This window comes from Saccopteryx leptura, chromosome 10 (genome assembly GCF_036850995.1).
Source record: "Saccopteryx leptura isolate mSacLep1 chromosome 10, mSacLep1_pri_phased_curated, whole genome shotgun sequence".
Classification (NCBI taxonomy): domain Eukaryota; kingdom Metazoa; phylum Chordata; class Mammalia; order Chiroptera; family Emballonuridae; genus Saccopteryx; species Saccopteryx leptura.
The window spans coordinates 6,302,937-6,325,104 of record NC_089512.1 but is presented as its reverse complement, the minus strand read 5'-3'; the positions used below and the strand labels follow the sequence as shown (position 1 = coordinate 6,325,104).

Below are 22,168 nucleotides of genomic sequence, written 5' to 3'. Positions count from 1 at the left end.
AAAACCCAGGTTCGAGATCCCGAGGTCGCCAGCTTGAGTGTGGGCTCATCTGGTTTGAGCAAAAATTCACCAGCTTGGACCCAAGGTCGCTGGCTCAAGCAAGGGGTTACTCGGTCTGCTGAAGGCCCATGGTCAAGGCACATATGAGAAAGCAATCAATGAACAACTAAGGTGTCGCAATGCGCAACGAAAAACTAATGATTGATGCTTCTCATCTCTCCGTTCCTGTCTGTCTGTCCCTGTCTATCCCTCACTCTGACTCTCTGTCTCTGTAAAAAAATAAAATAAATAAAAATAATTAAAAAAAAAAAACTCTTTGGCTATAACAATAGTAACAGAATGGTTTTTAGGTTGAGACTAATAAAAAATATTTCTATTAAAAAAAATAACTAAACATTGTCCCCTGCAAATATCAGAAAACCTTTATTCATAAGAAGGAAAAGGCTTAGATAAATAATCTGCATATTATAAAGACCTTACAAGCCTGACCTGTGGTGGCGCAGTGGATAGATAAAGTGTCGACCTGGAATCCTGAAGTCGCTGGTTTGAAATCCCACACTTGTCTGGTCAAGGCACATGTGGGAGTTGATGCTTCCTGCTCCTCCTCCTACCCCGTTCTCTCTCTCTCTCTCTCTCTCTCATCTCTAAAATGAATGAATTAAAAAAAAAAAAAACACACCTTACAATTCTATCCACTCAACTATATTAGGACTTGCAATCTTTTCTTTTTTTCTGTTTTGTAATTCACACCACTTAGAGTAAAAAATTCTCCCTTGGTCCCCAGAAATGTTCCTTGATCCCTTAAGCACAACTCCAATTCCTCACTGTGCAGTTTCTTCAGAAGATTTGCTGTCCAGCCTGACCAGTTGTGGCAGCAGTGGATAGAGTGCCAACCTGGGACATGGAGGTTCCCGGCTTGAGTGCCGGCTCATCCAGCTTAAGCACAGGCTCGCCAGCTTGAGTGCAGAGTTGCCAGCTTAAGCGTGGAATCACAGACACGACCCTATGGCTGTCAGTGTGAGCCCAAAGGTCTCTCTGGCTTGAGCAAGCGTGGAATCATAGACACGATCCTATGGCTGTCAGTGTGAGCCCAAAGGTCTCTCTGGCTTGAGCAAGCGTGGAATCACAGACACGATCCTATGGCTGTCAGTGTGAGCCCAAAGGTCTCTCTGGCTTGAGCAAGCGTGGAATCACAGACACGATCCTATGGCTGTCAGTGTGAGCCCAAAGGTCTCTCTGGCTTGAGCAAGGGATCACTGACTCAGCTTGAGCCCCCAGTCAAGGCACATTTGAGAAGCAATCAATGAACAACTGAAAAGTGACTCAACTATGAGTTGATGCTTCTCATCTCTCCCTTCCTGTCTGTCTCTTCCTGCCTCTGTCTGTCTCTTCTCTTTCTCACTTGCTAAAAAAAGAAAAAAAGGAAAAAAATATAAAAGACTCACTGTCCACTCCTTTCATGAGACAATGGGGTTCATTACGTGGTTATGCTTGTTTCAAACAAGAGCTATAGGAGCAGACAGACTCTTCCTTTCCTGTGGAAATTCTAAGGCATGTAAATACTACAAGGACAACAGGAACAGAAAAGAATCTAACAGTCTAAAACCATGCTTAGAGGGGTTTTTAAAAAGATTTTATTTATTGATTTTAGAGAGGAAGGGAAAGGGAAAGAGATACCATAGTTACTTTACTTTAGTTGTTTATTAATTGTTTGTTGTATGTGCCTTGCCTGGGCAAGCCCAGGGTATTGAACTGACAACCTCAGCATTCCAGGTCGATGCTTTATCCACTGTGCCACCACAGGTCAGGGTTGGAGTCTTTGTTAAGATGAACACAAAGCCTGACTAGGCAGTGACACAGTGGATAGAACGTCGAACTGGGATGCCAAGGACCCAGGTTCGAGACCCCGAGCTCACCAGCTTGAGCGCAGGCGCATCTGGCTTGAGCAAAAAGCTCACCAGCTTGGACCCAAGATCACTGGCTTGAGCAAGGGGTTACTCGGTCTGCTGAAGGCCCGCGGTCAAGGCACATATGAGAAAGCAATCAATGAACAACTAAGGTGTCACAACGAAAAACTGATAATTGATGCTTCTCATCTCTCTGTTCCTGTCAGTCTGTCCCTATCTATCCCTCTCTCTGTCTCTCTGTCCCTGTTAAAAAAAAAACACAAAAAACCCGAAACAAAAAACAACTAAGGTGCCACAACAAAGAACTGATGCTTCTCATCTCTCTCTCCCTTCCTGTCTGTCTTGCTAAAAACAAAAAAAGATGAACACTGCCTGACCAGGTGGTGGCGCAGTGAATAGAGCATCGGACTGGGATGCAGAGGACCCAGGTTCGAGACCCCGAGGTCGCCAGCTTGAGCGTGGGCTCATCTGGTTTGAGGAAAAGCCCACCAGCTTGAACCCAAGGTCCCTGGCTCTAGCAAGGGGCTACTCGGTCTGCTGAAGGCCTGCTGTCAAGGCACATATGAGAGAGCAATCAATGAACAACTAAAGTGTTGCAACGAAAAACTGATGATTGATGCTTCTCATCTCTCCGTTCCTGTCTGTCTGTCCCTGTCTATCCCTCTCTCTGACTCACTCTCTGTCTCTGTAAAAAAGAAAAAAGAAAAAGAAAAAGAAAAAAAAATGAACACAAAGGAATACACAGCAAAAGACCAATTAAAAACCAAGTTGTTCCAAGTTCCCCAAATTCCTATGCAAGAGGCACTTCACAAAGGCAATATTTTTAAACTCTTTGGAAAGAATTAGCATCCCAAATGAGCTACCTCTGAGTCCCTGGACAGCAGCCCAGTCACCAGCAGCCTCTGGTAAACACTGACATACCTGACACTCCAATCACAAGGCAACTTGCTCTTCCCCAGCGTGGCATCGGTCAACTGGGAAGCGCCAGAGGAAAGTGATGCCCCAGTTTATCTCCCAGGCCACTGCAAGTTAACTGCAGTCGGGAAGCCTCTACAAGGGTCCCCCAAACTCTTTACACAGGGGCCAGTCACTGTCCCTCAGACCGTTGGAGGGCTACCACATACAGTGCTCCTCTCACTGACCACCAATGAAAGAGGTGCCCCTTCTGGAAGTGCGGCTGGGGGGGGGGGTGAGGATAAATGGCCTCAGGGGGCCGCATGCGGCCAGTGGGCCATAGTTTGGGGACGCCTGCCTAGAAGATCCCACAGCCTTGATCCCTCTGTAGGCCATGACTTGACTGCATCTCTCAGCCAAGCAATACCATGGATGCTCCTACTCCTGGCAATCACTGTAAAAGGTTGCTGTACTTTTCCCACAATAGCATTGCCTTCAGCATCTTCAACCTCATAAGCCCTCCAAGCGATTCAGTTGCCAGTGCCACCAAGACGGTCATGGTCACCACAGTATTCTGACCATACACTGCAACATGGTCACCAACATTAATATTCTGGGCATGACAACAGCAATCCTGGGGAGGGAGCTTCCTATACAAGACCAAGGAACTCAGTATGATGCAAACCAGTAAGATAGTTAAATACCTTCTCCCTGTCATGACTAAGGACCTTAGATTATCAAAACACACTGAATAAACCCCACATAATCCCCCTACTCTATCCCACCAAGACTATCAATATGGCAACATTTTAATAGGTCCCTTTCAGTACATCTAGCAGAGCTATCAAACTTGTACAGTATAAACCATCAACACGTGTAAAGTCTACAGGGCAGAGAGACACTATTCCAACCCTTCCTTTCTCTCCCAGCAGTATTAGAAACTTCTGCCCTGCCTAGGTAGTCTCATCCCAACACACCAAGGTTGCAGGCTTGATCCCAGGTCAGGACACGTATAAGAATCAACTAGTAAATGCATAAATAAGTGGAACAAGTAGATGTTTCTCTCTAAAAAACTTTTTTAATAAAGTTCTTCTAAAAAAAACAAAGATATTTCTGATACATCTGAAGTCCCAGAGAAAGGCAAAGTACATAATCACCAAGTGTCTCCTGGTGAGTTCCTACTCATGACTGTGTAGGAACAGGAGGACATGCTCATATACATACTATAGCGAGAAGGGCTGTGAGCTCTGGGCAGAAGGAAACCTAAATGGAGACCAATGTTTTATAGTGTTTCTTCCTGGAATCTGTCATCTGAGAGCTGTGTCACTACAAAAATCCTGACCAAGTTTAATTTCTCTGTAGACTCACTCTCACATAAATGTGTTCCCAAGTTACCTGTCTTGTGTGCTTTCTAAGTAACATTAAGATTTTCTCTGGAAAGGTGGAATCCCTGTAGGCACAGACCTCTGAGCTAGCAAAGGGTGGTTTCCTGCGAGCCAAGGAAAGAAATGAAGGGTGGTGCTTGAGCAGTACCATAATAGCCACTTTAATTCCACTGCCCAGATGTGTCCAAGACAAACCCAACCACCATCAGTATGGAAGAACTTGTGAGCTGCCACCTATTTCTAAGAAAGGCTGGAAGTACACATTTATTAAAAGCATCTCCAGGAATCAAGACACTCCCACTTTCTCCGGTCATCCTGATGGTCCTTTGCTATGACTGACATTGAAAAGGAAAAAGCAAGTACAATTAGTATTTAATTCCTATACAGCCTAACTCTGACATGCAAGTCTAAAGTGGCATTTATCCAGACAGAGCGGAATGGAAATTTACTCTTTTCTTTCCTCTCTACTGCTTTCTCTCTTGCCACAAGTAGGGCACATTTTTCCTTTGGGGCATAAGAATATTAAAGGAAGTAACTACAAGGCGGCTTTTGAGAAGGATCCTTGGGAGATTGTCTTAGTCCATTTGAGATTTTTTATTTTATTTTTTTTTCTCTAGCGAGAGAGACTGAGACAGAGAGATAGACAGGAAGGAAGAGAGATGAGAAGCATCATGTCTTCATTGTAGCAGCTTAGTTGTTCACTGACTGCTTTCTCATATGTGCCTTGACGAGGGTGGGAGTGGCCTCCAGCAGAGTGAGTGACCCCGTGCTCAAGCCAGCCTGCACTCGAGCCGGATGAACCGTGCTCAAGCCGGCGACCTTGGGGTTTCAAACTTGGGTCCTCTGCTTCCCAGTCTGATGCTCTATCCATTGCGCCACCGCCTGGTCAGGCAGGCCGTTTGAGCTACTATAACAGAATACCAAAGTCTAGATGGCTTACAAGCAACAGAAATTTCTTCCTTACAGTTTTTGAGCTTAGGAAGTTCAATATCAAGCCACCAGATCTGGTGTCTGATGAGTGGCTGTCTCCCCACATGGCTAGTGGGGTGAGGGAGCTCTCTGGGGCCCCTTTTACAAGGGCACCACCCTAATGACCTCATCACCTCTCAAAGGCCCCACCTCCCAATACCTCACACTGGGGATTAGATTTTAATATATGAATTAGGGGAGTGGAGACACAGACATTTAGCCTATAGCAGAAATCATGATCAGTGTTTAAAGCCCTGTTCTAGTGGAGCACTGGTGGTGCAGCGGTGAGCAGAGTACTTGTTCTATTGCTGCTGAGACTTCACCATTTCTGTGATGACTTGGTAGGAAATTAGGTGAGAAAAGTCTTGTTTTTGTGAGAAGGATCTTGTACTTTTCTATGGAATAGTTTGTAGCATTGTGTGTACTAGATTAAAAATTAATTTACTTTTAAATGTTTAAAAATGCCTGACCTGTGGTGGCACAGTGGATAAAGCATCAACCTGGAGCACTGAGGTTGATGCTTGGCTTGCCCTGTCAAGCCACACACAAGAAGCAACTATGCTTCCTACTTCTCCCCCCTGCCTTTCCCTCTCTCTCTCCTTTCCCTAAAATCATTAAATAAAGTCTCTATAAAAAATGTTTAGGCCTGACCCGTGGTGACGCAGTGGATAAAGCGTCGACCTGGACTGCTGAGGTCACCGGTTCGAAACCCTGGGCTTGCCCGGTCAAGGCACATATGGGAGTTGATGCTTTCTGCTCCTCTCCCACTTCTCTCTCTCTCTCTCTCTCTCTCTCTCTCTCTCTCTCTCTCTCTCTCTCCCCTCTAAAATGAATACATAAATAAATAAATAAATAATTTTAAAAAAAGTTTGAAAGTCGCCTGACCAGACGGTGGCGCAGTGAATAGAGCATCCAGCTGGTATGCAGAGGACCAAGGTTCGAGACCCCGAGGTCGCCAGCTTGAGCGCGGGCTCATCTGGTTTGAGCAAAAGCTCACCAGCTTGGACCCAAGGTCCCTGGCTCGAGCAAGGGGTTATTTGGTCTGCTGAAGGCCCGCGGTCAAGGCACATATGAGAAAGCAATCAATGAACAACTAAGGTGTTGCAACGCGCAATGAAAAACTGATTGATGCTTCTCATCTCTCTGTTCCTGTCTGTCAGTCCCTGTCTATCCCTCTCTCTGACTCACTCTCTGTCTTTGTAAAAGATAAAAAAATAAATAAAAATTTAAAAAAATGTTTAAAAGTAAGAAAATTTCCACCCTGGTCACACTGGCTAGACACATAGACATCTTCTGCTCCTCTATATAGTTTCACACCAGCCATTCCCTCCGCCTGGACCATTCTTCCCCCAGATGTCTACATGCTTCCCTCACTCCTTCAAAAGTCTGGGCTCAAATGTCTTCTTCTCAAAAAGACCTATTTAACTCCCCTAAGTTTAAACTGCCCCCTGCACTCTCCATCCCCCTTAATTGGCTCTACTTTTTTTTTATGGTACTTATCCCCTTCTGAAATATTATTTTATTTATCAATAATGTCTGTTATTTTTACTGTGATATCAGCCCCATGAAGGAAAGGCTCTTCACCTGTTTAGTTCACTATATATTATCCTAAATGCATGGAGCAGTGTCTGGCACACGGTAGCCACACAATAAAAACAGCAGAATGAATGAATGTATGTTAATAACAGATGTGTACAGTAGGATAAGTACATAACATGAAAAAATGCTGATGGAGGACAAGTTGTTTTGTCTTTACTATTAGGGTTGTAAATCAAAAAACGTTTACAGACTAATCTAGGGCTACCAAAACCAGAACAAAGAGGTGGCTTTACAGAGAACAAAGCATGTTGGCCACAGGACAGAATTCCAAATTAACAAATAAAGAAAATGCAAAATTCTGCGTTTTGACTCTAAAAAGACAATATATGAAAGAAAAACAGTTTTAAATGAACTTGGATAAGAATAGCAACAGGCCCTGGCTGGTTTGCTCAGTCAATAGACCGTCAGCCTAGCGTATGGACATCCTGGGTTCATTCAGTTCCTGGTAACGGCACCCATGAAAAGTGACCATCTGCTTCTCTCTCCTCTCTTTCCCCGTTCTCTCCCTCTTCCTCTCCCACAGCCAGTGGCTGGATTGGTTCCAGCACTGGTCCTCGGGTTCTGATGATGGCTCAGTTTGTCCGAGCACACCAGCTTCAGGCGCTGAAAACAGCTCGGTTGATTTCAGCATTGGCCCCGGATGGGGGTCACCAGGTGGATACTGGTCAGGGCTCATGTGGGAGTCTATCTCCCCTCCTCTCACTTAAAAAAAACAACCCAGTAACAACAGAAACTAAACAAAATATGGAAAGAAAAAGAAAAGAGACTACTAGGAGGAAGAGGATAAGATCAGTTTTATTAATGATGCAAAGGAGAAACAAGGGGGGTAATTAGGCAAACACACAGATAATCTCAATAAAGGATGAACCATATCAAAGAACTCTAATCAAATTTAGAAAATACAACATTAAGTTTGTTTATTTGAATTTAACAGTAGAGTGAGCCTAGAAAGTGGCAATGAATAAAAGCCCTGGCAAGGAAAGAGAAATTGCAATCAGATATGTTAGTGAACAAGGTCAGAACTATTTTAAGAACTAGGCAGGCACTGTCTCCACAGCAAGAGCAAGATAATACCTGGTCACCAAGTTCCTTAGTAGGGCAGGCTCAGACACACACTCAAAAGGCAGATCAGCAGTTATGCACTCTAAGAAGCCTGGTGAGAATTCCAAACTCTAGCCAACATATTTTTATAGCCTCACATTAACCACTTGAGTTTGATAAGCAATCTTTTTATAAAGAGAAGCATCCTTGGTACCTTCACATTTCATAGGTATATTTGCAAATTTTCATTAAAAATATTTTTGTTCTTTTAATTTTTATTTACTGATTTTAGAGAAAGAGGAAAGAGAAGAGAAAGACAGGAACACTGATCTGTTCCAGCATGTGCCCTGACTAGGAATCAAACCAGCAACCTCTGTGCTTCAAGGTGGCACCCCAACCAACCAAGCCATCCGGCCAGGGCTGTTTTGTTTGTTTTTTAAAAGATTTTATTTAGCCTGATCTGGTGGCACAGTGGATAAAGGACTGACTTAGAAGGCTGACGTCACCTGTTCAAAACGCCAGACTTGCTCAGTCAAGGCACATGCAAGAAGCCAACTACTACAGGTTGATGCTTCCATTCTTCCCAACCTCCCTCCCTTTTCTCTCTCTCTCTCTTAAAAAAATACACACACACACACACACACACACACACACACACACACACACACACACATATTGACTTTACAGAGAGGAGAGCAAGAGGGAGGTGGAGCAAGATGTATCAACTCATGGTTGCTTCACTTTAGTTGTTCACACTGATTGCTTGCTGTATGTGCCTTGACCGGACAGGCCCAGCATTTCAAACCAGCGACCTCAGCATTCCAGTTCAATGCTCTATCCACTACGCTACCACAGGTCAGGCATAAAAAGTGGTTTATAAGTCCAATATTTCTACATCCTCTACAAAAATTAAACATACCCACCTAAGCACTAACAGCATAATGATGAAGTATCATGCCCTTTAAAAATCCTATGAAATTTATTTAGTTTTTAAAAAATTAAATTTAAACTTGGTAAGTCAGGAATGCTAAGTAAAATTCTGACAATAATGTATCTTTAGTTTGTTTGTTTGTTGTTGTTTTAGAGACAGAGAGAGAGAGTCAGAGAAAGGGATAGACAGGGACAGACAGACAGGAACGGAGAGAGATGAGAAGCATCAATCATTAGTTTTTCGTTGCGCATTGCGACACCTTAGTTGTTCATTGATTGCTTTCTCATATGTGCCTTGACCGTGGGCCCTCAGCAGACCGAGTAACCCCTCGCTTGAGCCAGGGACCTTGGGTCCAAGCTGGTGAGCTTTTTGCTCAAACCAGATGAGTCCGCGCTCAAGCTGGTGACCTCAGGGTCTCAAACCTGGGTCCTCAGCATCCCAATCAGACGCTCTATCTACTGCGCCACCGCCTGGTCAGGCTCTTTAGTTTATTTTTTACTCTCTGATATAATATAAGATCAAAATAACAAAATCATTCAATTAAAAAGAACACAATGTGTCTCAGTGGATAAGGCGTCAACCTGGAAACACTGAGGTTGCCGGTTCAAAACCCTGGGCTTGCCTGGTCAAGGCACAAATGGGAGTTGATGCTTCCAGCTCCTCCCTCCTTCTCTCTCTCTCTCCCTCTCTCTCCTCTCTAAAAATGAATAAAAAAATAAAAAAAAAAAAGAACACAATGGATTGGTAAATCATTCTAACGGAAAAGAACACACAATGCTTGGGTTGTATAGCTCTAGACTTTATGAAAACTAATTTCTAACTAATTTCAGAAATTATATGCTGATACAGATTCTGACAGGAGAAAGATGCCGGAATACCCTCAAAGTCACAGACAAGAAAACTAAAATGAAAGCTTGTTTGTTCTCTAAAACACATAACCAGCCTGACCAGGCGGTGGCGCAGTGGATAGAGCGTCAGACTGGGATGCAGAGGACCCGGGTTCGTGACCCCGAGGTCACCAGCTTGAGCTCGGGCTCATCTGGTTTGAGCAAAAACTCACCAGCTTGAACCTAAGGCCGCTGGCTCCAGCAAGGGGTTACTTGGTCTGCTGAAGGCCCGCGGTCAAGGCACATATGAGAAAGCAATCAATGAACAACTAAGGTGTTGCAACACGCAATGAAAAACTGATTGATGCTTCTCATCTCTCTCCGTTCCTGTCTGTCTGTCCCTATCTATCCCTCTCTCTGACTCTCTCTCTGTCGCTGTAAAAAATAAATAAATAAATAAATTTAAAACACATAACCAGGGAACCAAACACCTTCTTGAAATCAAGTCCATTCTTGCTTTTACATTTGAGACTGCAGGCACTGATGGAGATTAGGTATGCTCAGGAGGGTGCGAGAGAGCAATTCTTCCCCACACCCACGGACTGGATTATTCCAAGCAAATGCTTACAAACCTCTCCTCTGAGGAGAGAAATAGAAGAAATGTTTTTGAGGTAAGTAGGGCTGCCAACCTAAGTCTGCTCTTCCAATCTACCAGGGACTGGCACATCCCTCACCTAGAAACCAGGAGTGTGTGCAGAGGCCTAGCAATCTGGGAGGTATGAAATAAGGAGAGGGGGGAGAAGACAAAGGTATCTCTTTTGTTGTTTGTCCTCAGAGAAGAGATGAAGAATTGTTTAGACTCCTGGGTCCTATCCCAGGATCAAGAAACACAGTGGCAATCTCCTGAGAACACCAGTCTGAAATCAAACAAGGAGCAAGGAGAAACGGAAACTTGGCAGGAGGCCTGAGATGTGCCAGCCCATCAAGAAACAGCCAGAAGAGAATTAATTTAGGACAAAGAGAAAAGCTAGAATCCAATGAAGCCCTTTCCTGTTTCTACTAGATTTCAAAAAATTAGAAACCTGTACTTTTACACACACACACACACACACACACACACACACACACACACTAGCAAAGATCCTTCTGAAAATATCTATTTCAACTGAAACGAATGGAAAAAATGGGGGTTGGCCCTGGCCAGGTGGGTCAATGGACAGAGCATCATTCCAGTGCACCAAAGTCATGGGTTTGATTGCTGGTCAGGGCACATATGAGAAGCAACCAATGAGTGCACAACTAAATAGAACTAAGTAAAACAACAAGTTGATGCTTCTCTCTCTCTCCCTTCCTTGCTCCTCCCTTTCTCTCTCAAATAAATGGGAAAAAAATTTTCGGCTCTGGCCAGTTGACTCAGTGGTAGAACGTCAGTCTGGCGTGTGGATGTCCCAAGTTCAATTCCCGGCCAGGGCACGCAGGGGAAGTGCCCATCTGCTTCTCTATCTCTCCCACTCTCACTAATCTCTCTCTTCTTCTCCTCCCTTCCTGCAGCCATGGCTCTATTAGAGCGAGTTGGCCCCAGGTGCTGGGGATGGCTCCATGGCCTCTACCTCAGGTGCAAAAAAATGGCTCCAGTTGCAATGGAGCAAGGGCCTCAGATGGGCAGAGCATTGCTCCCTAGTGGACTTGCTAGGTGAATCCCAGTCGGGTCATGTGGGAGCCTGTCTCTGCCTCCCCTCCTCTCACGAAATAAAATAAAAATAAATTTCTTTAAGAAAAATGGGGGGGTTGAAGACAGAATTTAAAACACAGGTCCCAGGTGATACAGGGGAAATCAAAATGAGAAGACCAAAAGACAGGAAAAACAAAAGTGCCCCTTCCTTCTTCCCTGAGACACTGTCTGCTCACAGTTTGAATGGGATTGTTAACAAGCCACAGAAATACCTGTGCTGTGACTTAACAGTCCCTGTGAGTCGTACCTGAATGGTAGGTATGACTCTCTGCCTAGCACATTTACAACTGAAACTAAACATGGTCAAACCCAGAAAGCACACATGTGGAAAGACAGGAGAAACAGTTCTAAAACAAATACAAAACCCTTAGAATACTTCAAATGAGGCGGTCTAAAATGCTAAACTATGAAATAGGGGACTTCTTGGGCTTCCTGTCTCATTCTGTTCATTGCAATGAAGACCCAAAACTGAAGGGAGAAGCTTCTGCACAACTGACAGATGCACAGGGAGAGTAACAGGCCTGTTCTCAAAACTCAAGGTTCTGACATGCCTAACGAGTCTAGTTCCTTTCTCACCTCCATGCCAATGTAGCCAACCTAATGTAGCAAGAGGAGCAGAGCTTCCTGGGGAAAGCTGACAGGACTGGGCCCAGGTGAGCACACCCAAAGGGACTGGGGAACTGATGGACACCTCCCTAGACAGAATTTGCCCTCACCGTAACATTTTTTTTTAAATAAAGGACTGCTCTATTTCAGAGCAGAAACAAAAGAACAAAAATTCTTGTCATTCACCTGAATTTCAACTAGCTGTAACTCAGGTTTATAACAGGTGGTCATTCCAGTATGAATCTGCTCATCAGGACCAGTGATAGTCACGTTTGTCTTGCTAGTAAAGAGGTAAAATGTGGACATAAAATCTCCTGCACCTAGGAGAGGTGAGAGCTAAAACTCTGGTCAACAGCACTGAGCTTTTTAGATTACTTGGAAGCCTCCTTTAGAACCACACCTCATATTAAAGATGATTATTAGCTTAAAACAAGAAAAATCTCCAAACTAAGTAATTATTCAACTATGATAGAACTCCTGCCTTTTCTGTGATGTCTCCAGGACATTACAAAACTATTAGAACCCCAAAGGGGTTTTAAATCACTAAATTCAGCCTGACCTATGGTGGCAGGCACAGTGGACAGAGCATTGACCTGGAATGCTGAGGCTGCAGGTTCGAAGCCCTGGGCTTGCCCAGTCAAGGCACACATGAGAAGCAATCAATGAACTAAAGGGCTGCAAACAAAATGATGTTTCTCATCTCTCCTCCCTCCCTTAAAAAAATTCATTTTAGCAGCTTCATAAGAGCCTATTTAATTATTTAAAAGATTTGGAAAGGCAATCCCAGAGGGAAGGGGGGAGGGAGTTAGGGGCAGAGGGGCAAAAGAGGTGTAATGAAGGTCACGGGGGTGGGAGGTGAGGGTGTTATATTGAGTGGGACATGAGTCCACGTTAACACAATAAATAAAAATAAATAAAAGATTTGGAAAGCTTTAAAAGAGAATTCTGATAATCAAGTTCCTGACGCCTGACCAGGCGGTGGTGCAGTGTATAGAGCGTCGGACTGGGATGTGGAGTACCCAGGTTCAAAACCACAAGGTCGCCAACTTGAGCGCGGGCTCATCTGGTTTGAGCAAAGCTCACCAGTTTGGACCCAAGGTCGCTGGCTTGAGCAAGGGGTTAATCGGTCTGCTGAAGGCCCACGGTCAAGGCACATATGAGAAAGCAATCAATGAACAACTAAGGTGTCGCAACGAAAAACTGATGATTGATGCTTCTCATCTCTCTCCGTTCCTGTCTGTCTGTCCCTATCTATCCCTCTGACTCTCACTATGTCTCTGAAAAAAATAAAATTAAAATAAAAACTCCTCACCTTAATTAAAGATTTTTTTTTAAGTTCCTGACTACAAAGAACCCAGCAGCCACTGAACACTGGTCCAAGAAGTCAATGGTGAAACAATGCAATGTGCCAAACAGAGCTATGAATAGGCACAGTGTGTAAATGATGTTTAATAGGAGGGATTTAAGAGGTGAAATCATCACCAAAAGCACTGCTTGCTGCTCCCAGAAATTAGAATCTAGAACACCAGCAAGGACCCTCTGGTTGTGCTCATTTGCAAATATCATACATGGTAGATCATCAGACAAGGAAGCTCCAAGCTTTAAAAAGTTACATGTTTAAAAAAAAAAAAAAAGTTACATGTGGCCTGACCTGTGGTGGCGCAGTGGGATAAAGCGTCGACCTGGAACACTAAGGTTGCCGGTTCGAAACCTTGGGCTTGCCTGGTCAAGGCACATATGGGAGTTGATGCTTCCTGCTCCCCCCCCCTCCCCTCTCTCTAAAACTCAATAAATAAAATTTAAAAAAAGTTACATGTGAATTAAAATTAAGTCCCAAAATATGTTCCACATGACCAACAGTCTAAAGAGGCAGTACCAACCACGGTAACTGGGCCCAGACACTACAAAGGCACAAATCACCAAGGCCAGGCTCTACAGAGAGATGAAGAAGGAACTCTGTCGTCCCTGTGGATGGCCAAGAAGTCTCCGGGCCTGCATCAATTTAGGGAACAGAATTCTAGAAACATGACAAGTACAGAAGTAAATTCTAAAACAAACAGACCCCTCAATCCAGAAGTCTGTGTCTACTTGCAACAGTTCCTGGCTATTTTAGCTTCCAACCCTAAAGGAGTCTTCATTAGTTCTTCACTCAGTATGAGTAGATCTGGAAACCTGACAAAATGGAAAAGGAAGCTTGCAGCTGAGGACTCTGGGGAGAAATGTCAACAAAACTGGCCTGGAGTCTATAGGACTGCTCTGTAACTTTCCTGAAACAGTGTCCTCTCTAATCCAGTCTGGGAGTCAGAGCAATTCTCCTTAGATATTGGTTCAAAGAGAAATAAAAACATATGTACACAGAGATTTGTACAAGAACATTTATTGCATCTTTATTCATAATAGCCAAACACTAGAAACAACCCACATGCCCATCAGCAAGTGGCAGAACCATAAACAGAATACTCCTCAGCAGTAAAAAAGAGCAAACACAATAAAGGGATGAACCTTGAAAAAGCCAGATACAAAAGACTATATAATCAGTTCTTGTTATTGACTGTAGTTATGTTCTATAAAGTCACCTCAAACACGAAGTTGGCAAATACTGAGCCACTGCTCCTAGGAGAAATACAGCATTAAGTTTCTGTGAGCCTCTGGTCACATTTTTGTCACCCAATCAATACATAACCTCCCAGAACTACATACCTACAATATATAACCTCTTGTATTTCTTTTTAAATACACTTTATATTGTCGGCTCATTAACATAAACTCAGTCAACAGCCCTATAACTCACGTCTGAACAAACTTTGCTAACATGTATTTTCTTCAGAAGATGCGACAGCACTTCCAGAAAGCACAAAACTATGAGAAACCATGGCACGTACTGCACCACTAAAAGGACACTTGTTTATAGCATTGGGCTTAAACAAGACAGCAGCCCACCACAGCTGAGAACATGCACATCAAGCAATTCAAAATTTTTACCATTTCCAGTTGGCAAGTGGTTTTCTTTGACCAGTGAAATGGCTCAAATTTTAATTCACTGCCAATTTTTTAAAGGCTTTATTTATTCATTTTAAAGAGAGGAGAGAGAGAAGGGAGGGAGAAGGAAGCATCAACTCCCATATGTGCCTTGACCAGGCAAGCCCGGGATTTCAAGCCGGCGACCTCAGCGTTCCAGGTCGACGCTTTATCCACTGCGCCACCACAGGACAAGCCACTGCCAAATTTTAAAATCAAGTAATTTCACATAAATATCCATATTTCTGGTTCTTAAAAGAAAAAGGCACAAGATATGATAAGAACTGGCTGGAAATGAGTAACAGTGACCTTTCAGATGGGGCCTGTGCTAGTTAGTGCACTTAAGTCCCCACTACTCCCCACTGCCTTTATACGTGGCTTCCCTAATGTCCTGTCAGCTGGCCTCTGATAGAAATGCATCATTACTAACCCAGATGTTTAAAACATATCATTGACTGTAAGAAGATGCACAAATCAGGATGTATAACATCATCTCATTTTTGAAAAAGTTATAACACGGGAAAAAATCTGGTTATACATTAAAACACTAACAGTAAACTTATGGGTGATCCTTTATTTTTATGTCTTGTTACTCATATATCTTTTTTATTATATTACTAACTGTTTTAGAGAAAGAGAAAGAAGGGGGAGAGAGAGAGAAGCATTGACTGTTTGTTCCACTTGTCTACATTGGTTGACTCTTGTATGTGCCCTGACTGGGAATCGAACCCACAACTTTGGCATATCAGGAGAACGCTCTGACCAGCTGAGCTACCCAGCCAGGGGTATATTACCTTTTTTTAAACTAGTGAATGTATATTACTTATAAAAGTTGTTTTTTTTCACAACTGCTTTGAGATATAATTCATACATAACATTTGTTCACCTAAAATGTACAATTTAATGGCTTTTAGTATATTTGCAAATATGTGCAACCATCTCTACAATCTTAGAACATACTATCATCTCAAAAAGAAATCCCACCTGACCTGTGGTGGCGCAGTGGATAAAGCGTCGACCTGGAAATGCTGAGGTCGCCAGTTCGAAACCCTGGGCTTGCCTGGTCAAGGCACATATGGGAGTTGATGCTTCCAGCTCCTCCCCCCTTCTCTCTCTCTGTCTCTCCTTCTCCTCTCTAAAATAAATAAAAAAATAAATAAAACTTTAAAAAAAAAAAAAAAGAAATCCCATAACCTTTAACTACCCTAAATTCTCATCCACCCTGAACCTCTAAGCAACCACTAATCTACTTCCTATCTCTATAAATATGCCTATTCTGGACATTTCATATAAACAGGATCACACAATATGTGATCTTGTGTAATTGGTGTCTTTCACTTAAGCATAATTTTTTTCCAGGTTCATTCATGCTGTAGCATGTGTCAGTACTACAACCTTTTTTATTGCTAAATAATAGTCCAATGTATGTATATACCACATTACATTTATCCACTATCAGTTAAAGCAGTGGTACCCAAACCCCGGGCTGCGGACCGGTACCAGTCTGTAGAGAAAGAATAGATAACTTACATTATTTGTTTTATTTATATTTGTCTGAATGATGTTTTATTTTTTTTAAATGACCAGATTCCGTCTGTTACATCCGTCTAAGACTCACTCTTGACGCTTGTCTCGGTGATGTGATACATTTATCCGTCCCACCCTAAAGGCCGGTCTGTGAAAATATTTTCTGACATTAAACCGGTCTATGGCCCAAAAAAGGTTGGGGACCACTGAGTTAAAGGACATTTAGGTCGTTGCTCCCTTTGATTATCATGAATAACGGTGCTATGAACATTCATAGAGGTTTTTGTGTGGGCACATTCCATTTCTCTTGAGGATATAATTAGGAGTAGGTCTGTCTGCTGGGTCATATAGAAACTGTTTAACCATTTAAAGAAATGTCAGACAGTTTTCTAAAGGGGCTGCATCATTTCACATTCTCACCAGCTGTGTAGGAGGGCTCTACTCTGACCTTCACACCCTCATCAATACTTGTCATTATCTGACTTTTTGATTATAGGATAGATCATACGTATTCAAGCATAACATGCCCAGATTTTTATGGACTTCAAGGACTTCACTGACGTCCAACTTTAGACTGGAAGAGAGTGCAATACTAGACCTGCTCCACAACCTACCTATCTTTAGTAAAATGAGGGGACAAGAATAAGCAAGCTACACTCCCACTCACAAATAAAATTTTTACAGAAGCGATCAGAAGCAGATTTTCTAACCACTCAACAAAACAAAGTCCCTCATAGGGATCTAGTACTGAAGTGAATACATATTCCCCTCAAATTGCATTTGTAATGCCTCCTACATAAATGTGACTTGAAACTATAGCATCAAACACGAGAGTCTTGATCACCTTTCATAAAAGAACCAAGATGTCTTAGGTTTTCTCTTTCAGAATCCGTTGCTCAAATCCTGCTGTAGCAGGAGAAATCAAATCTGATCTAAAATTGGGGCAAAAGTGCAGATCCACTGATACAAACATATAAAATACCCAGTTGCTCCCTCGCTCCAAGCCAGAGATAAAAGTGCACTGTGCTGCCTTTCCCCAGATGTGCCCATCACTGTTCCTTATAGACTCAGGGCAGCAGTGGGAGAAGAGCACACAGCAAATACTACTGACACATGTACAGCAGCCCAAGGTGGTAGTGAGACCAAGCCCCAACCAAGAGGGTCTAAGAAGTACCCAGTGCCATGCTCACCCAACACATTTTCCAAGAGTCAAAACTGGCATCTTAGGAAGGGGGTGAGCCACACAGCCTTCTGAGATATAGAATTATTGTTTTCAGGCCTCACTTCTGCACTTTAATCAAGTTTTGCCTCTGTTCTGTAGCACTGAGGATGGGCCTCCATAGAGTCAACTTGTGCTACGATTTCAGGCAGGGTAGAAGATGGAGCTCCATAGCCACCAAACCTCCATTTCTATCTGCCCATTCCCTCCATTTCCCTTCACTATGTTTAATTACCGCCAGTGATTCCAACTCAGACAAATGTAGCACATTTTTGTAACATTTAGTCTTCATATATTCAGGTACATGAAGACACAAAAATACAGTCTCCATAGAAAAGGTGGTGAAGTCTTATCAGAGCAAACAAAAAATTATTTTTAAAAGATCAAATACTATTTTGTTTTTGCATAAGGGCAATGATGCTACTGCAGTTCAGAGGGAATGGAGCACCTCCAGGGACTGGAATGTTGGGAGACTGTTTCATAAAGGTATAAAGGACCTGAACTGGGCTCCGGGGAAAAGAGAAGCCGAACTGAAGGAAAGGGTTTTCCAAAGAGGGCATAACCACTGGATTAATCCGGTCAGTGATTTGTGAAGGGAAACAACTAACGTGTGTAGAACGTTTAGTAAACCCATTTGATTAGTAGGGATTAGAATAAGCCCTGGAGAGGTGGGCTGAAGTCAGCTGGCCGGAAAGACCTTGATGTCACACTGGGACATCATATCTCGTCCCACACACCTGTAGCGGTTTCTGACTTCCGTGCAGTATTGCCACAGTCTATGAAGTGTTTCTTCTGCTCATATAAGTTAAAAGTGCTGACATTTACAGGTGAATTACATAAAGACAAATAAGTTTAAGTGAAAAGAGAACCTGTTATTTTAACAAAATTCTTTCTTATTTGCACTTAAAAATGCCCAGAACAGAAGTACTACTAATAGCTACCTTTGGATAATACCTAACAAGCATCATCTACTATTCATAAATATTCACAAGGCTGTAAGAGCATTAAACAAAGGCAATAAAAGTTCTTGGATAGTCTATAATTTTCTTGAGGTAGCTGTTCTTACATAGGGTTACTACACCACGGATAGACTTTTAATAGGCCCTTGAAACCTAAAATTGTACGCAAAAGTTAGTGTTGAGGCCCTGGCCGGTTGGCTCAGCCGTAGAGCGTCGGCCTGGCGTGCGGGGGACCCGGGTTCGACTCCTGGCCAGGGCACATAGGAGAAGCGTCCATTTGCTTCTCCACCCCCCACCCCCTCCTTCCTCTCTGTCTCTCTCTTCCCCTCCCGCAGCCAAGGCTCCATTGGAGCAAAGATGGCCCGGGCGCTGGGGATGGCTCCTTGGCCTCTGCCCCAGGCACTAGAGTGGCTCTGGTCCGGCAGAGCGACACCCTGGAGGGGCAGAGCATCACCCCCTGGTGGGCAGAGCTTCGCCCCTGGTGGGCATGCCAGGTGGATCCCGGTTGGGCGTATGCGGGAGTGTGTCTGACTGTCTCTCCCCATTTCCAGCTTCAGAAAAATACAAAAAAAAAAAAAAAAAAGTTAGTGTTGAGAATTTCCTAAGGAATATGTCACTTTCTACATCTCAAAGAGGTCCTAAATAGACTAGGAACCTAACTTGGGGTTATTTTAACAGAAACCAGCTACCATTTAACCATGTGGCTGCCTTAAATTTCTAAAGGAAGCCTGGCCAGTTTGCTCAGTGGTAAGAGCATCAGCTGGGTGTGTAAACGTCCCAGGTTTGATTCCAGTAAGGGCACACAGGAAAGGTGTCCATCTGCTTCTGCCGCCGTGCCCCTTCTCTTTCTCTTCCCCTCCTGCAGCCATGGCTCAATTGATTTGAGCGTGTAGGCCACAGGACTGGGGATGGCTTGGTGGAGCCTCCAAGTCAGGTGCTAAAATTAGCTCAGTTACAAGCACTGGCCCCAGAGAGGGGTTGCAAGGTGGATCCCAGTCGGGGTACATGCAGGAGTCTGTCTCTCTGTCTCCTCTCCTCTCACTTAAGGAAAAAAAAAATTCTAAAGGAAGCATTAATCAAAGGGTGGGGGGAGTTGGGTTAGCTTGGGACAATTCCGAGAAGCTTCTAATATTTCAGTACCTCCCTCCTTTCTTATCAAGAACTGCCCGCCTGACCAGGCGGTGGCGCAGTGAATAGAGCATCGGACTGGGTTGCGGAGCACTCAGGTTGAAGACCCCGAGGTCGCCAGCTTGAGGGCGGGCTCATCTGGTTTGAGCAAGGCTCACCAGCTTGAGCCCAAGGTCGCTGGCTCCAGCAAGGGGTTACTCAGTCTGCTGTAGCCCCCTGGTCAAGACACATATGAAAAAGCAATCAACGAACAACTCAAGTGCCGCAACAAAGAATTGATGCTACTCATCTCTCTCCCTTCCTGTTGGTCCCTCTCTCTGTCTCTTGTCACAAAATAAATAAATAAAATTACAATTTTTTTTTTTTTAAAGAACTGCCCAAGGAACTGGTCTCACCGAGATCAAAACTAATTCAAGATTCAAAAAATGGCCGAAGGAAAGGCAATGAAATAAATAACTAAAGACTACTCAACTTTTCTTTCTTCTCACAAGTAAGCAACCAGCAACAGGCCACCAGCCTTCTTTGGTTTCAGCATCTGTTCTCCACAAGGATCTCCTAACCAAAGAGCTGATTTCTTTCAAAATTAAACATTCTGAAGGTCGGTAGATCTTGAAAGTGCACCAAGGACTGCTGCGTTACTTCTTAGTGGTCGCATGCAGGCTTTTCATAGGACCACATACAAGGAGCCTGTGCTGAGAAGCCAAGGCAGCACGGGGAAAGAGAAAGGTGTTTGGGGGCACTCAGAACTCTTGTGCACACCTGGCCCGGGATCCCTAACCCTCTCACCCTCACAGAAAGAGAGCCTGACCATCTGTCTTCATTGGGCAAGATGCATTCAGTCTGTTAAAAATTAATCTGGCAATTCATACAATCCACAACGACAAAACACATTCCTACATTGCCTCTGTCTCATTACTCTGGCAGAATATCTCTTTAGAAGAAAAACTCGACCAAGTCATCACCATAATACTTTCTCCTAAAACCAAAAAAAAAAAAGAAGACCTTACTAGGACTCCAAAAAGTGGTGGTCAAAAGCCAAGAAATTACGCCCCAAAGTATAGCACGGGGATCATGGGCATTTAACCAGGCCTTTCGGGAAGAAGCAAACGGTGAGCTCCGAGGAGCACGGGAGGGAGGCGCCGGGAGAGGGCCTTAGCCCTTCCAGAACCCCAGGGCCTGCCACCCGCCTGCCTGGTTCGCGGGGCTCTCGCCTGTTTCGTCATCTAGTCTTAGTCTCAAGCCGTGTGACAATCACTCGCAGGAGCGACATCTGAGAAAGAGGTACGGGTAATTCTCACCCGGGAGCAACACGACGCCCCGGCGAGCGTCGGCTGGCACAGGACACAGATCGGTGTTGCGGACACGGGTCGGCGTTACGGGTCGGCCGAGCCCAGGGTTTCGGTCAGAGAAGCTCGCTCCCCGCTACCCCGCGGGCCGGGCTTCCAGCGCGGGGCTCTCAGACCGCCCCCCCCCAATGCCGTCCCCCCGGTCTCAGCACCAGTATCCGGAAGGCTTCACGAGCCGCAGGTCAGGATGCTCAAGCGACATTCATGTGATGCTCAGCCGATACCCGGTCCGGCGCGCACCCGCTCCAACCCCGCGCCTGCCGCCCGCCCCGCGGCCGCAGGCCGCCTACCGGCCTGGGTCCTGTCACTCACCGGCCCGGCCCGGGCAGCGGGCGCCCACGGCTCCCCACGGGAGCTGGGCCCCCCGGGCCTCCAGGTTTCGGCCCGCCCCCTGGTAGGCAACGCAGATGGCTGAGCCCCGCAGCCGCGGCCCCACACCGGCCGCTCGGTCCAGCTCTCGCCGCTGCCCACTGGGTAGGGATCAACAACAAGATGGCGGCCAGCCGAGGGGGCGGGGGCCGGGCGTCATAGTAACCAGGGCGGCAAAGAGCCCGCCTCCGGCCGAGATTATCCCCAATTAACAACCTCTTTGCCCGACCGCCTGGGAGTGCTCCCCGATGACAGGTTGACATGCCTGTCAATCATATCCAGCCTCTCAAGACCTGTGCCGAACTCTTTGGCACGTGACTGTGACGGCATGGGTTGGCGCGTGCGTGCGGTCCTCGGAGTTGGCGGCAGAGGTTTTGCGGGTGACTCGGGGGTTGGATCGCCCTTGGCCTCCCGGCGTCTGCATCTGCGTTGCTGAGCCGACAGCGTCTTCTTACATACGCACGCACACTTAGAGAATGTCTGTTGCGTGGTACTTGCTTTTTTTTTTGTCATCCAGGAAGGGAGGGGTTGCGGTCCCCAGTTCACTGGTGGTGGAACTGAGGCGCAGAGAAGAAGCGAGACCAAGGTCAATCCACCTCTGGAAGTGGAGGCACCGGGTCTCGTACCTCCTTCCTCGTGGTTCCAGGGTTTAATGCCGTCTTCCCAGCAGGGTTCCTAGCTTTTCCCCTTGTCAGTACCGAGGCGCAGCCA

General features: G+C 44.9%; 1 protein-coding gene across 1 annotated transcript in view; it reads right to left on the bottom strand.

Annotated features, from left to right (window-relative positions):
- The window catches only part of IP6K1 (inositol hexakisphosphate kinase 1), a 42,685-nt gene extending 21,087 nt beyond the window's left edge, over positions 1-21,598 (bottom strand). The window contains exon 1 of the mRNA XM_066351966.1: positions 21,401-21,598. The gene's annotated coding sequence lies outside the window, so the exon portion shown is untranslated. The remainder of the gene's footprint in view (positions 1-21,400) is intronic.
- Between the last annotated feature and the right edge of the window lie 570 nt (positions 21,599-22,168).